At 49.8% G+C, this 16,649-nt stretch overlaps 1 protein-coding gene across 2 annotated transcripts in view; it reads left to right on the plus strand.

Moving 5' to 3' along the window:
• The first annotated feature begins 1,004 nt into the window (after window positions 1–1,004).
• Window positions 1,005–16,649, plus strand: part of LOC138740936 (RAS guanyl-releasing protein 2-like) — a 59,783-nt gene continuing 44,138 nt past the window's right edge. The window contains exon 1 of one of the 2 annotated variants that reach the window (XM_069894301.1): window positions 1,005–1,154. The gene's annotated coding sequence lies outside the window, so the exon portion shown is untranslated. Of the gene's footprint in view, window positions 1,155–12,845; window positions 13,024–16,649 lie in introns of those variants that run through there. The other variant, XM_069894302.1, reaches the window with a different exon arrangement.

Here is a 16,649-nt window from a genome sequence, read left to right on the forward strand (position 1 = left end):
ACTCCAGGGAATAAAGTCTGTACCTGTTTAACCTTTCCCGGTAACTCAGTTCCTGAAGTCCGGGCAACATCCTGGTAAATCTTCTCTGCCTTTTTTCTATCTTATTGATATCTTTCCTGTCGTTCAGTGACCAGAACTGGACTCGATTCTCCAAATTTGACCTCACCAGTGTCTTATACAACTTCACCATAACATCCCAACTCCTGTACTCAATACTTTGATTTAAGAAGGCCAAGATGCCAAAAGCTCTCCCTACAACCCTGTCCATCTGTGATGCCACTTTCAGGGAATTATGTATCTGTATTCCCAGATCCCTCTGTTCTACCGCACTCCTCAGTGCCCAATCGTTCCCGTGGACGTCCTTTCTTGGTTTGTCCTTCCAAAATGCAACCCCTCAACCTTGTCTGCATTAAATTCCATCAGCCACTTTTCAACCTATTTTTGCAGCTGGTCCAGATCCCTCTACAAGCTTTGAAAAACACTGACACCCCCCTCACTGTAACCCCCCACACACCCCTCACTGTTACACCCACACAACCCCTCACGGTGACCCACACCCCCTCATGGTAACACCCACACCTCCCTCACTGTAACCCCCACACCCCCCTCACTGTGTCCCCCACACACCCTCACTGTAACCCCCAGCCCCTCAATATAAACCCCCACCCCCTTCACTGTAACCCTCCTCCCTTTCACTGTAACCCTCCTCCCTCTCACTGTAACCCCACCCCCCTCACTGTAACCCCACCCCCCTCACTATAACCCACACCCCCTCACTATAACCCACACCCCCTCACTGTAACCCCCACACCCCCCTCACTATAACCCCCACCCCCTCACTGTAACCTCCACCCCCTTCACTGTAACCCTCCACCCTCTTACTGTAACCCCACCCCGCTCACTAAAACACCCCCATCCTCTCACTGTAACCCCCACCCCCCTAGCGATCGCTATCTGTCTGGGTGGGTGTCGTTGCCGCTTTAAGACGCCGTCCCGCTGCAGGAAGCCGCCTTGTGAAGGATTTCTCGGGGAGGGAGCGGAGCGGGGAAGAGTTGGTCTCATCGCCACCAGGTCCCTGACCGCGACTCAACTTCCCCTCGGGTCCCATCTGCGGGTCTGGGGAACAACTCTGGCCTGGATTCCAACAAGTTGGGGTAGGAGAACTCCACTTCACTCCACTCCCACCCTAACCGCCCGGGTTACTGCTGTTTCTGGACTTGGCTGGTCAACGTGTTGAGGATGTTTTGCTGTATGTTTCTTGTCGCAGAGCTCGGCAGTTGAGGACGGTGCCGGGGTTGGGTTCCAGGGCGCCGGCAGTCCTCTCCTGCCCACCACAGTCCTGGTAGCATGGCCAGGAGGGGGTGGGGACCAGCTTCCCACCCAGCCACACGCAGGAGGGGCAGTCGGCTCTTCACCCACAACTACTGAGCGGCCTGAGACGGAATCGCACCGCCCCCCCCCCCCCCCCACTACCTCCTCCTTGGTGATCGCGGGAAACGCGTGAAAGTCAAATCTTCCGTCTGCTTCAACAATTTGCAGCGACCAGATTGTCTGCCAGACAATGTAAATAGAGGGGCTGAATGGTCTCTCTCTGTCTGTTTTTCTCTTTTTATTTCTCTCTCTCTCTACCCTTCTCTCTTTCTCTTTATATCTCTATCTCTCACTTTCTTTATCTCTCTCTCTCTCTCTTTATCTTTATCTCTCTCTCTCTCCTCACTTTTTCTCTCTATCATTCTCTATCTCTCTCTCTTGACGTCTCCAAGGCCTGTGAAGTGTTGACAAGCCCCAGTTAACAATACGATCAGGGAGTCCTCTGTCGTATTGCCACTGGGGATGTCCATGATGCTCCTGTACAACCCCTTGCCCATCTGACCCGACATCGCCACAGGTGATGAGAGAGACCATTCAGCCCCTCCATTTACATAATCTGGCAGTCAATCTGGTTGCTGCAAATTGTTGAGGCAGACGGAAGATTTGACTTTCACACGTTTCCCGCGATCACCAAGAAGTGGTGGTGGGTGCGTGGGTGCGATTCAGTCTCATGCAGGTCACAGACCAATGAGGTGCCAAATAAAACCTTGTCTGCTCGGTGGGTGCATGTAAAATGTCCACTTAGAAGAGTCAGAACTTGAAGCACAGAAATAGCTCACCCCCACTCCCGGTGCCTGCTCTGAACACAATGCCCACCTGAACTGATCCCATATTGGTCACATTCTCCTGATGAAGGGCTCAGGCCCAAAACATTATTTATGTATTTTCATCTTTGCTACCTCAAGTGCGCTGTTTGACCTGAGTTTCTCCACCTTTGTTTTACTCCCTCCCTGCCTCTCAGTCTAAATTGGGGGGGGGGGGGGGGGGGTTGTCTCCAAAGTGGTCGATATCGACCTTGGAGATCGATGGAACTATCCAAGGGGTAAAAAAAATTGGGTTGATAGATGCCGGGGAGAGGTGGGGGGGGGGGGTCGATTGAACATTTGGGGTCAAACAAATTGCAGAGCCTGAGGACCTGGGTCCTGCCCCAAGGTCCCTGCTCGAGTTTCCCACTCCTGATGCTGAAGTCTTGGACCCAGCTCCGTTTGGCATCTTCCCAGCCAGAAGCCAAGGTTTTCTTTACTGTTATTGTAATCACTTACTTGGTTAATTTACAGATTTGTTATTTTGTGATTGGGCTGTTGTAACAAAGTGGGGTTTATTGCTGGGAGGCCCGGATACTATGTAGATGGTATCCAGTTTTCCCTCATTAATGCATATGAAACTGGACGTCCACTTCATTATCTGTCTGTCATCTATTTATTTATTTATTTATTGTACATGCCTGGGGGTCTGTGTTGGACAGGATCAAGGATTCCAGGTCGAAGGTCTAAAAAGTTCAGGGACCCTGGTCTAAATGCTATTGCTTTCATACCTGGCTAGGTGTTCCCTGAACGAACCAACCTTGACTCAAATCTCTCTTTACTCCCCCTCTCTCACCTTGCAGCTGCTCTTCCTTGTATTCTGGAGGGGGGGGGGGGCACTCCCTTCTGTGTCCCTCACTTTTCATAAACCTCTATCAGGTGAACCTTCAGCCTTTGACCTCCAGAAGACAACAACCCAGGTTAGCCTAACCTCTCCTCATAGCTTATATCCTCCAATCCAGGCAACATCCTATTCTGCACCCCTATCAAAGGGTGTCCTCTGCCCTGGGAGAGACCGGTCACAGACTGGGAGATTGCTTCATTGAGCACCTTGGCTCTGTCCACTGAAGCAGTGTGGATCTCCCAGTGGCTGCCCATTTCAATTCTCTGTCTCATTCCCTCGCCGACATGTCTTTCCATGGCCTCATGCACTGCCAAACGGACCACCTGATAATTGAGGAACATCTCATCTTCTAACTAGGCTCTCTCCAACCAGATGGCATTAACATCGACTTCTCCAGTTTCCATTAGAACTCCTCCATCTTTGTCCTCCTGCTCCTTTCTCTAGTTCTCTGTCTGTCTGTCTGTCTGTCTCTCTCTATGTCTCTCTCTCCCCTATTCTCTCTATCTCTCTCTTTCTCTCTGTCTCCCTCCCTCTCTCTCTCTCTTTCTCACTCTCCCCTTTTCCTTCTGTCTCCTTTCACATCCAAAATCAATTCTCACCTCCCCTCTTTTGTCTGTTGGTCTGGACCCCTCCCCCTTCCATTCTACCCCCCTTCTCTCCCCAGTCTTTATTTAGACGCCTGTCTGCTTTTTGTGTATCCCTCAAGGAAGGGCTCATGCCCAGAACGTTGGTCATATATCTTTACCTCCTGTGGACACTGCGAGTTCTTCCAGTATTTACTGCGTGTTTACAACAATCTCAGAGTCTACGGACTTTCGTGTTTCACTTCTTGTTCCAAATTAAACTACATCTGCTTCTGGCCCATGACCTGCATCCCTTTATTCATGTGTCTATCTAGGAGGCTGTTAAACGGGCAGCATGGTTGCCATAGTGGTTGGCTCAACGCCTTTACAGCATCAGCGACTGGGGTTAGAATCCCGCGCTGCCTATGAGGAGTTTGCACATTCATCCCAGTTGGTTTTCCCCGGGGGGCTCCGGTTTCCTCCCACTGTTGAAAACGTACCGGGGTTGTAGGTTAACGGGGTGCAAAGTGGGCGGCACGGGCTTGTGTGCCGAAATGGCCTGTTGCTGTGCTGTACATCTAAATTTAAAATGCTGCTATCATATCTGCTTCAGCACATCTGGAAACCTGTTCCAGGCACTCACCACCTGATGTTGAAAAACAATGCCCAGCACATCTCCCTTGAACCTCCTTCACCTTTCACCCACCGTAAGTCCTGCAATATGTGACATTTTCATTGTCCACCCTATTAATTCCATCAGGTCACTCCTCAGCTTCTGATGTTCCAGAGGAAACAACTCAAGTTGGTCCAAACACTTACCATTGCACATACACTGTAATCCAAGGCAGTATCCTGGTAAATCTCTTCTGAAACCCTTTCCAGATCCTTCCTGTCATGGGGCGAGCAGAATGTAGCACCAACCAGAGTTTTATACAGCTCCCGTTTACAGAGTTTCCTGAACTTTATTTCCAAACATAGACTTTATTCACAATAAAGAAAAACTGTTCAAAATCTTTTCCCGCCTGTAGTGTCAGTCATATCTGTACGTTCCCATCACTGGACACTGTTACATCTGTTCTCACAATATCCCACTACCACCCCTGTGGCATCTTGTCTCTTCTCTTCTCTCCCCCTCTGTTGTTTGAGAGGCTTCCCCTTGGTCTCAGCCCCTCAGTACCCTGTAACGGGAGGACTATAGACTGTGGTCCTTCCCCACAGGGCCCTTGGGTTGGCTGCACCAGGCCTCAGTGCGTCCCCCAGCACCTAACCCTGCAGTCTGGAATGTGCCAGGTGGCAGCGTTCCCTCACTGGAAGACCAACAGGTTCTGGGCTGACCGAAGGACGTCCTTCACCGAGTTAATGATCTTCCAGCAGTTCTGGACGTGGGCGTCCCCAGGAACAGCCAGTGGATCAGGGAGTCCTCTGTCGTATTGCCACTGGGGATGAACCATGACCAGGACCCCTAAATCCTTCCCCACCCACTCTCAGTGAATCTGCATTCAGCAAAGAGATGGGCAACTGTCTTCACTCCACCCCAGTCACCTCGGGGACAACGGGGTGGAGGGTGATGTTCTGGAAGGATCTGACCGGGAGGACTCCTCTCACTGCCAGCCAGGCCAGGTCCTGTTACTTGTTCGAGAGACCTGGCGAGGAGGCGTTCCACCAGATGGCCTGGCTGGCCTGAAGTTTAAATAGACAAGGGTGATTGTGAAAGTGTTTGATACTTCACTGGTGGAGGTGTTGAACGTGATATCATGTTACCATTGTACAAAACATTGTTTAGGCTGGGCTTGGAGTATTTCTGGTCACTGCTTTCGAAAGGACATAATCAAATTGGGTAAAATGCAGCAAAAGTTTCGGAAGGACGTTGCTTGAATCAGAAGGCTCGGGCTGGAAGGAAAAGCTCAATAGATTGAGTCTGTTTACCCCGAGCAAAGTCAGCTGAAAGGAGAAGAGGTTTCTAAAATTTGAAAAGCAGGGTCACGAGAGATAAATTCTGTGGCCCGTGGTCAGGGTCTCGGAAACTCAGAGAGCATCAGTTTGAAGATGGTTTAAGGAAGACCTGCGGAGGGGTCAATTTTGAAGACAGGATCGGGAAATTTCGAAGATGTTTAGAAGGTGTGTGGGCTGGAAATGCTTGGAGGGACCTGGGCTGAGCTGAACACATGGGATGAGGGTGGAGAGCAAGGGCTGAGTTGGGCTAGGGGTCCTCTTTGTGTGGTAGAAATCTATGGAACGAGAAGCTAATATTTAAACAGCTGGCCCGATGTGTTTTTGTCCTTGCCTCTCTATCAGCGTGGTCATATTTGGAATGACTTATCGCCTTCCTCTTTCACTTCCTTCTTTTCACCCTTCCTTCCGATAAATAGTGCAATGATATGCACTTGTAAGAGACTTCCTCTTCATTACAGCTGAATTGGCTTATGGCCAGAGGCTGAATTGGAAATAGATGAACAAGCCAAATATTTGTGGTGGCTGAGTCGGGGACTAATAAAACAGGGACATCCTTGATCAGCGCAGGACGTAGTAATCACCCATCCATTTTGCCGTGGAGTCCCCATGCACTTAGTCTTGATCCATTGATGCCAGACCTGACCTGTAGCAATTCCAGATGTGGATATGTAAATTTAGAACAGAGATATCCTTTGTAAGTGGGTCAGGGTGTCCTTGTTGGATGACAGGTTTCCATTTGAAATGTGGAGGTAGGAATTCCTGCTGGGACAACAAATGTAGGAATGTACACACACGCAGAGAGACAGAAGGAATGGTGGGGCTGAAATCTGAAGGACAAGATGAGGTGCTGGGGAAACTCAGGCAGCAGTGGCTGGGGGTCGACCTTCACCTGGACTGAAATAATTGAGGGAAATGATCAGGATGAAAAGGCACATGATGGGGGTGGGGGAATAGTTGGTTAGGGATGGGTGGATCTGGGTGAGGGGGGGAGGGGTGCGGTTCATGGACAGAATCAGGTGGGAGAGGGAAGGGGGAGATTGTGACAGAGGCTGGAAGGTCAAATCAAGTTTATTGTCATCTGGTTGCACGTACGACAAAACAGCGTTCTCTGGTCCTCGGTGCAAAACACGTAGATACACACACCCAGATATAACACATGTACAGACACACAATACATATTCAGGAAAAATATTTCATCTCTACAAATTAATAAATATCGTTCTGTGAATAAGAGGGTCTTGGAGGGTGAGGGTGAGCAGTTCCTGGGGTCATTCAGCATTCTCCTTGCCCGTGGGAAGAAGCTGTTCCTCAGCCCGGTGGTGCTGGATCTGATCCTCCTGGAAGATGCTGTGTGTGGGGTAGAAGGGACCTCAATGATTTTGCAGTGATTGTGGAGACAACAAAGGGGCAGATGATGGATGAGAAAGAAGGAGTGGAACCAGGAGGGGGAGGGATATGGGGAGGGTGGGAACATGGATGGATGATGGGGCCAGATGGGGAAGGGATATTGGGTGGGTGGGAACATGGATGGATGATGGGCAGATGGGGAAGGGATATTGGGTGGGTGGGAACAGGAAGGGGTGATGGGCAGATGGAACCAGGTGGGGAAGGGATATTGGGTGGGAGGGAACAGGGAGGGATGATTGGCAGATGGGACCAGATGAGGAAGAGAAAAGAAAATGGGAAACGGGTTATAGGTGGCCTGAAATAGAGAACAATCTTTGTGAATTTGGGTTGTGCAATTCCCAGGCAGAGAATGAGAGGCTTCTCTCTCTCAGCCTGCTGTCTCCACCCTCCTCCCACACCCAGAGTGAGGCCAATCAGAAGCTAAAGGAACATCACGTTCTATTTTGCCTGGGTAGTGGGCAATCCAGCTTCACTAAGGACCTTTGCTCTGTCTGCATCAATGATTGGCTTCTCACAGTGGCTGACCATTTCAATTTTGCACCCCATTCCCGCGCTGACATGTCTGTCCAAGGCCTCGTGTACTATTGAACCAGGGCCATCCATAAGTTGGAGGAGCACCTCATATTTCCATCCAGGCCCCCTCCAACTGGACAGCATTATCATCGACATCTCCAGTTTCTGCTAGCCCTCTCCCCATTCCCCCTTCCTTCCTCATCCCTCCAGCTCTCCACTCCCTTCCCTCTTCATTCACAGAGCTGTCCCCCTCCTCCTCTTTGTTGCTGTGCCCTCCCTCCTGTATCCACTGATGCCTGTGGTTCCATGCTCCTCCCCCTGCCCATCCCCCCAGCATTTCGTTCGGGCACCTGCCAACATTTTGTTCACCCCTTGATGAAGCGCTCAAGCCCTAAACATTGGTTGTGTGCCTTTATCACTGTTTGACCTGATGAGTTGCTGCAGCATCGTCTTTTTACTTCAATCATGGGATCTGCGGACATTCGTGTTTTACTTTAGTTTACAACCATGTCTTGATTCAAGGTTATTTTATTGTCATGTAGTAAAACAGAAAATATATTCACCACCAGGTTCAGGAACAGCTGCTCCCCCTCCAACGTCCGACTCCTCAACGACAACTCAATCAGGGGCTCGTTTACGAACTCTGACTTGTGCACTTTATGCATTTTTCTCTCTCTATTTTGCACAGTTTGTTGACATTTCTTTATTTGTTTACATGTACATTGAGCACAGTTTTTATTTTGGTAATTCTACCTGGCCCACAGGGTGAAGAATCTCAGGGATGTATGTGATGTCATGTACGGACTCTGGGAATAAATCTGAAATCTGAAAATATCCTGTTCGGATGCATCACAATTTGGTTTTGAATAAGAATCTACAGAGTTGTGAACTGAACTAATGCCTTCACCAAGCCAACCCCACCACCCCCCCCGCCCGCACCCCTTGATTCTGCGTTTACCTGCCGCTGCCACATTCTTTTCTCCGCCCTCCTGTTGGGCCATAAGGTGGATGAATTGGAAAGCACGCACCTCCACATTGAAGGACTGCTTCAAGATTTAAGATTATTTGATTGGCCTGTAATATAAAACTACCTTTAGTCTGCCGTCTGCAGAAATTGCCTGGTGCCCCTTACAGTCGGAGAACGAGAAGCAGAAGAGCCACTGAGTGTCAGTGGATTTGGCTCCAGCGCCCCTGCAGCATCTACACCAGAGTCCAGTCTGAACCATCGGCCACCTGAGCTCCAGATCCGAACCTCTGACACGGTCAGGAAGCCTCCAGCGCCCCCTCACATCCCATTTTCAATACCTGGTTCCCCTTCAGCCAGTCTGGAGCCCACAGCCTGGTGGGAGTTCCTCGACTACAGTTGCCAGCAGGCTTTTGAGATTCCTTTGACTTCCGTGATCGGCAGCCTGGTGAGATTCCCTCGACTACAGTCGCCTGCAGCCCACAGCCTGGTGGGAGTCCCATGACTACAGTCGCCAGCAGCCTGGTGAGATTCCCTCAACTACAGTTGTCCACCGCCTTTGTGTACTTCAACCCCAGAATCCCTTGCTGACCCCCCGCCCTGGTCACCGTCCCGTGGGGTCTGTTATCAGATCTTGAATGAACCGCTTTTGTGGAAGGCTTTCGCGCAAAGAGAGGAACTACTGACATGGTCTTTGCCCTCAGACAGCTCCAAGAAAAGTGCAGAGAACAAAACAAAGGACTCTACATCACCTTTGTTGACCTCACCAAAGCCTTCGACACCGTGAGCAGGAAAGGGCTTTGGCAAATACTAGAGCGCATCGGATGCCCCCCAAAGTTCCTCAACATGATTATCCAACTGCACGAAAACCAACAAGGTCGGGTCAGATACAGCAATGAGCTCTCTGAACCCTTCTCCATTAACAATGGCGTGAAGCAAGGCTGTTCTCGCACCAACCCTCTTTTCAATCTTCTTCAGCATGATGCTGAACCAAGCCATGAAAGACCTCAGCAATGAAGACGCTGTTTACATCCGGTACCGCACGGATGGCAGTCTCTTCAATCTGAGGCGCCTGCAAGCTCACACCAAGACACAAGAGAAACTTGTCCGTGAACTACTCTTTGCAGACGATGCTGCTTTAGTTGCCCATTCAGAGCCAACTCTTCAGCGCTTGAAATCCTGTTTTGCGGAAACTGCCAAAATGTTTGGCCTGGAAGTCAGCCTGAAGAAAACGGAGGTCCTCCATCAGCCAGCTCCCCACCATGACTACCAGCTCCCCCACATCTCCATCGGGCACACAAAACTCAAAATGGTCAACCAGTTTACCTATCTCGGCTGCACCATTTCATCAGATGCAAGGTTCGACAACGAGATAGACAACAGACTCTCCAAGGCAAATAGCGCCTTTGGAAGACTACACAAAAGAGTCTGGAAAAACAACCAAATGAAAAACCTCACAAAGATTAGCGTATACAGAACCGTTGTCATACCCACACTCCTGTTCAGCTCCGAATCATGGGTCCTCTACCGGCATCACCTACGGCTCCTAGAACGCTTCCACCAGCGTTGTCTCCGCTCCATCCTCAAAATTCATTGGAGCGACTTCATCCCTAACATTGAAGTACTCGAGATGGTAGAGGCCGACAGCATCGAGTCCACGCTGCTGAAGATCCAGCTGCGCTGGGTGGGTCACGTCTCCAGAATGGAGGACCATCGCCTTCCCAAGATTGTGTTATATGGCGAGCTCTCCACTGGCCACCGTGACAGAGGTGCACCAAAGAAGAGGTACAAGGACTGCCTAAAGAAATCTCTTGGTGCCTGCCACATTGACCACCGCCAGTGGGCTGATATCGCCTCAAACCGTGCATCTTGACGCCTCACAGTTCGGCAGGCAGCAACCTCCTTTGAAGAAGACAGCAGAGCCCACCTCACTGACAAAAGACAAAGGAGGAAAAACCCAACACCCAACCCCAACCAACCAATTTTCCCCTGCAACCGCTGCAACCGTGTCTGCCTGTCCCGCATCGGACTTGTCAGCCACAATCGAGCCTGCAGTTGACGTGGACTTTTACCCCCTCCATAAATCTTCGTCCGCGAAGCCAAGCCAAAGAAAAAAAAGAAGAATATCATTATTATTGTCTCACTCTCCTCACACCTTTGGTTTGATTGAGGTATGACATGGAGGCTGTCAGGCCTGGATAGGACCCAAAGCAGAGTTTCACAATATCTCAGGACATCCAACAATAAACGACTCTGCTCTCTTCCTCCACACCCCTATATTTGTCTCGTTTACCTTCTCAAGTGCCTTGCATCCTCGATTAGCTTCTACTTCCCATGTTTCTGTCCAGCCTGTGGGGCTGTCTAGACCAGACTTTCTCCATGGGGGGGGCGGTGTCCACAGCACCATTACAGGGGCCATGGATTGGAATCATTTTTTCATGCCACTGGTAGAATTGTGGAAGAAACCAACTAAACTTGACTGCTTCACAGGCAAGTGGGCCCATAAACTGAGAAGAGTCCTGAGATGGCTAATAGCCAAATTAAAAGTTCAAAATGGCATGTCTAGGGTTTGAACCTTTCTCCTCCGTGTCACCATCATCAGTGTATTTCAGGAATGCAACTCGTCTGGTTTACAGTCATCTGATTGTACACGTACAACCCGACGGAACAGCGTTCTCTGGTCCTTGGTGTAAACCCTGCAGATGCACACCCAGACCAAAACACACGTACAGACACAATACAAGACAAGTTTTCCATCTATACAAATAAATATTGTTTTGTGAATACGAGGGTCTTGGAGGGTCAGTGCGAGCAGTTCCTTTGGTCGTTCTGCATTCTCCCTGCCCCTGCCGTGGGAAGAAGCTGTTCCTCAGCCTGGTGATGCTGGCTCTGATCCTCCTGCATCTCTTCCCTGACGGGATGCCATGTGTGGGGGGGGGGGGGGGGGGGTTGGGGGGCGGGTGGGGGAGGGGATCCTCAATGATTTTGCATGCCCACTTCAGACAACGATCCTGATAGATGATGTCAATGGTGGTAGGGGGGCGGGGTGTGGAGACAGCAGCCTTATGGCACAGACACACGGAAAGGTCCTGACTCACAGGGACAGGAACGTTTCTGTTAGTCTGCACAGGAATATGGGGCAAAACCCCAGAGAATGGCTCTTGAACTGATCCAGGAGGAATGATGTTAACGAAAACATGATAGTCTGCAGACAACAAGATCTACACAATGCTGCAGAAACTCAGCCGGTCAAACCGCCTACCTTATTTAGACATACAGCATGGTAACAGGGCATTTTGGCTCACGAGTCCATGTCGCCCAATTTACACCCCATTAACCTACAACCCCAGTACATTTCGAATGGTGGGAGGGATCTGGAGCCCCCCGGGAAAAACGTACCAAGTCCTTACAGACAGCGTGGATTCGAACCCTAGTCCCAATCTCTGGCCACTATGATAATAGGCTGCCCTTTTATGCAGCAAACAAACCAACGTTTCGGGCTTAAACCCTTCATCACAGGGTGAGCAAAATGTCGGCTGAACAAAATGGTTGGGGGGGTAGGGGGTGGACGGAGGAGAATGGACCCACAGGCAGAGGGTCGTCAGTGGATCAGGGTGGGAGGGCACAGCGGCAAACAGGGGAGGGGGACGGCTCTGTGAATGGAGAGGGAAGAGGGTGGAGAGCTGGAGATGGAGGGATAGGGAAGGGAGGGTGAGAACGGGGAGTGGGCTGTCAGAGACCGGAGGCGTCGGCGTCAATTCCATCCGGTTGGAGAGGGCCCAGACGGAAAATCAGGCGCTGTTCTTCCATTTTATGGGTGGTCTTGGTCTGATCGTGCACAAGGCCGTGGGCAGACACGTCAGTGTGAGAGAGGGGTGCAGATATGATATGAATGGCCACTGAGAGAAGCCAGTCAATTGCGGCGGCCAGAGCGAGGAGATCTCCCGGTCTGTGCTCGGTTTCTCCGACCTAGAGAAGACCACAGTGGGGAGCACTGGATGCAGCCGATGACCCCTTCAGATTCACCAGAGAAGTGTTGCTTCCCTGGGAAGGATGGTACAGTGGTGAAGGAGGGGAGGATGTGGGCGTGAGTGTTTATGGCATTTGCAGCAGCCTCGCTTCATGTGAGCTTCCTCAAGGTTGGTGTTGATAATGGTAACAACTGCAGGGTTAGATATTGAAGCTGAAGGCCTTCCTCTCAGTATTGAAAGAACGGTTATAGTTGCCACAAATATTGTGCAGCAAGCGGAGACCGCAACTGGTTTCCTGCCAACGCATACCCCCTCCACGTTGTGCTTTTTCTCTTCAACAACATCAGCAAGGTCAGGGTGTTGCTAAGGAAACAAAATTTTGATGACTTTGCCCTTCCTTTCCTATTTCCTCCCCCACCCTTCCTTGTCAACCTATAGCTCAGCCTGTCTTGTAACAAACACAACCTTGGAGATAAGAGTCCCTGTTATCTCCAGGAGATGCCTGTAAGGCAGTGGTTGAATTAGTCAGCCCTGAGCATTGGAATCGCAGCAGGTGATCTCTGGGGCAAGAGGTCAATCGTCATTAATGAACGTGCTTCACTGATCTGTACAGGTTTTTAAGGCCTTCATCAAGGTGAGAGGAAAATGTTGGCAGGTGCCTGAACAAAATGGTGGGGTGGGGGTGCCGGGGGAGAAGAACAATCCCACGGGTAGGATGTTGACTGACACCCTGACCGCCTGTCATTTCTGCAGTCGCGAGGTGTCGGTGTACCATGTACGTACGGAGTGTGAGGGGTTGCAGTCCCAGTTTGGATCACTGAAGGGGCTGCTCCTCACATTTTGGCTGATTTTCGGTCACCTGCTGAGTGAGGAAGTGAATGGGTGGGGGGGGGAGGGATCTCTTGGTCAGTTTGGTCCTGGGCCTGGCCACTTTGGGCATTCATGGGTCCAGGCTGTCGAGGGTTATGCCTGCCCGCCTTCCAGCGTTACGTCTGTGCCCGTGTGACCCTGGAGAAGGAGCCTGCTATGTCCACGGGTACGATGGGGGATTTCCAGAACCGGTGGGCATTAGAGAGGGTTGAGTGCATTCTGGATGGTGACGACCGTGTTATAACTTGAATGGGTAAATAGTATGCAACTCAAATACTGTGATGTATTAATGTATTCTTGTAATCACCTTTGTAAAAGGAGAAAAGTATAGACCAGCACAGAGTTGGGGAGATGCTGACACCAGTGTGTCTGACAGTAATGGGAGGGCAAGGAGGATTGTGACCAGATCCACGTGCAAGGGGGAAATACGCTTGTGTAAGGGTAAATGTGTGGCAGTGCAGTCAATGCACAAGAGTTGTGCGCTACATTTCTCAGGCACAAGAGGAGAGAAAGATGAGGACTCTTGGTGATGATGCAGTCATTTACCCGAGGCGATGTGGTTGGAAATAGAATGCAGATTTATCAACGCAGGACTGTTGTTTGTTTGAGTGACAATGGCAGAGTTGTGATAAGGTTCAAAACTAGAGCTGCTGTTGGAGCACTCTGAATAAAACTCAGGAAACAGCCCTATTGCTGATCAATCCTGAGTTGTGCCACTTGGTGAAATTCCCTTCACTTTATCTGCTCGCACACACCCAGACGGTGATAACACCAGTTTGCTTCCATTTTGGCCCATGAGCCTGTGCCACCTGATTACATCCCAATTAACCTACAACCCCGGTATGTTTTGAATGGTGGGGAGACACAAGGAGAACGGCAAACTCCTGACAGACGGCGCCAGATTTGAACCCCCAGTTCTGAGCACTGTTAAACTAAAGGCCCCGCCAACTGTGCCACCTAAGCCTTAAGTGAAGATTCCCATTCATGTCCTGTCATACGCTCCCGCTGGAGGAACAATATGGAGTGAAACACAGAGACGCTGAAGGAACCGGCCGGTCTCACCGAGTCTGTAGGGGCCAGAGATCTATCACTGACATTTCGGGCCTGAACTCTTCCTCAAGGTGTGAGCTAAAGACAGGCAGGTGTCTGGATAAAGACTGGGGACAGAAAGGGGGAAGACTGGGAGGGGAGGGTTCGAAAACAGCAATCAAAAGCTGTTCGATGGAATGGCGGAGGCAAGAAGCCATGAGGGCAATGTGGCTGTGGAATTAATTTTAATTAATGTGCTAATTGGCTATGATAAGAGGAGAGGTGAAAATTGATTTTGGCTCTGAGAGAGGAGATGGAGGAGAAAGGGAAGAGAGAGAGACAGAGCTGGTGAAAATGCAACATGGGAAGAAGATGTGGGGGTTTAACAGAAACCGGAGAAGTTGATGTTGATGCCATCCGGTTGGAGGGAAGACGAGGTGTTGTTCCTCCAATTGGTGGGTGGTCTCAGTCTGGCGGTGCATGAGACGATGGGCAGACACGTCAGCAAGGGAATGGGACAGGGAATTGAAATGTGTAGCCATGAATTCAGAGACAACATGGTTTGGATATGGAGCAAAGCTCTCTCTGCACTGTGCCACCACACACCCTCAGGACAGGGATCGCACAGGTGAGACACAGGGAAACAGAGAATATTGTCTCATCGAAGACCCCTGAGGCAGACACAGCATTTATTAATATTACTCTCCCATTTGTTGGTGAATTTGGACAGGAAGATAATGGGGCTGGAATTTGAAAAGGCTAAATTTAGACTTTGGCCTTCTCAGAGACAGATGCTCATGTGGGTGGAGATGTGCCGTCAGGGTCCCAGGAGAAGTTAGAGTCAGAGCTGTGAGGCGTACAAGAGCACTTCTCACACAATGACAAGGTGCCCATTGAATGAACATTATCAGCTGGTTACTTCAATTCTTCTGATAACACTGGACAACAAAGATTTTGCTTCTTGAACACTTTTATAGATTTTGAGCTGCTCATCACGAAAATCACGTCAACATTTTTTTAAGCCCGTGCCTTTTTTTTAGATACGACCTATTTTTGTGATTTCCTGTCATATTTTAAATCCACTTCAAGCAGACAAAACCATGAAGTGCGACGTGTCGTTGAAAGTTCATTTTCTGCGTTCACACTTGGTCTCCTTCCCTGCTAATCTCTGCGCCGTCAGTGACGAACACGGTGAAAGGTTTCCCCAGGACATTGAGACCGTGGAAAACGTTGTCAGGGCAATTGGAATCTGTAAGTGCCGGCTGACTACTGCTGAAAGCTGACACGAAGGACATCAGATACTGAGTACAAACGAAAATCAGCGGCAAAACATTTTTAAGTTGTGATGTGTCAGCATTGTGATGCGATTAAACATGGTGAATTCAATAACGGTGAATTTCATGTTCCTGCAACTTCCGACGTAATCTGAAATTATCTTTGTTTTCAGCTTGAAGTCTATCATAATCCCCTATTTTTTTCATGAAGCAAACCTTTTGGTTGTCCAGTGTTACCAATGTAGTTTATTTCTCCCCAAAGATTATTAATTTAACTATCTGTCTGTAGATTTGATCACACTACAGCAGGTTCACCAATCACTGAGATAGATGTCTCAGAACGAATGTGTCCTTGCCCTGTGACCCTGAAGCGTTCTTCCTGTTGAGATATCCCCTGTCTCAGCTCGGCCAATGAATGAAGAGCTAGCATTTGGTTGTGATGTTCAGCTCCAAAACTGTGTCCAACAAGTGGCCACTCTAGCAATGTCAGCATTGCAGGACTTGGCAAGATTTCACCTGCAATTTCACCCTCTCGGTTTGGGCCTTTTATTGCTGCATGGACCCAGTCAAACCTTTGCCTTGGAGGCATGTGCTTGCCCAACTAGGCTACCAGGAGCTTGATACAAAGCGAAGGTCCAACGTCGAGCTTGCAACCCATCCCTACCCATACGCACACAGCTGAGGAAGGAAGCGGATTTCACTCAGTGAGATGGTCCCGCTACCCCTTCCTCTGAACAAGCACCAGCAACTGCGTTTTCAACAGTAAATGCTCTCAGGATGCTTCACAGACTCTCTTCGGCAGAAATAGTGAAACTCAAATCCTTTGAGGGGTGTTTTTAAATTGGCTGGAAAGGGTCAGTAAAGTGCACGAGGATGTGGGCTGGTATGGAGGGACTGAGCTATAACGAGGGGCCAGAAGCTGAGAGTTTTCAGACCAAGGTTTGTAAAGTTATGAGAAGGCCTAGACAAGGCAGTTTCCCCATTATCAGGGTTTCTCAAACTGGAGATCAAAGGCTGAAGGAGAGGAGGACATTCAAAGGGAGTTTGAGAGGGAGTGTAAAGCCATAAAACCACAAGGCATAGGAGC

The sequence above is a fragment of the Narcine bancroftii genome, chromosome 8, assembly GCF_036971445.1.
Source record: "Narcine bancroftii isolate sNarBan1 chromosome 8, sNarBan1.hap1, whole genome shotgun sequence".
NCBI lineage: Eukaryota > Metazoa > Chordata > Chondrichthyes > Torpediniformes > Narcinidae > Narcine > Narcine bancroftii.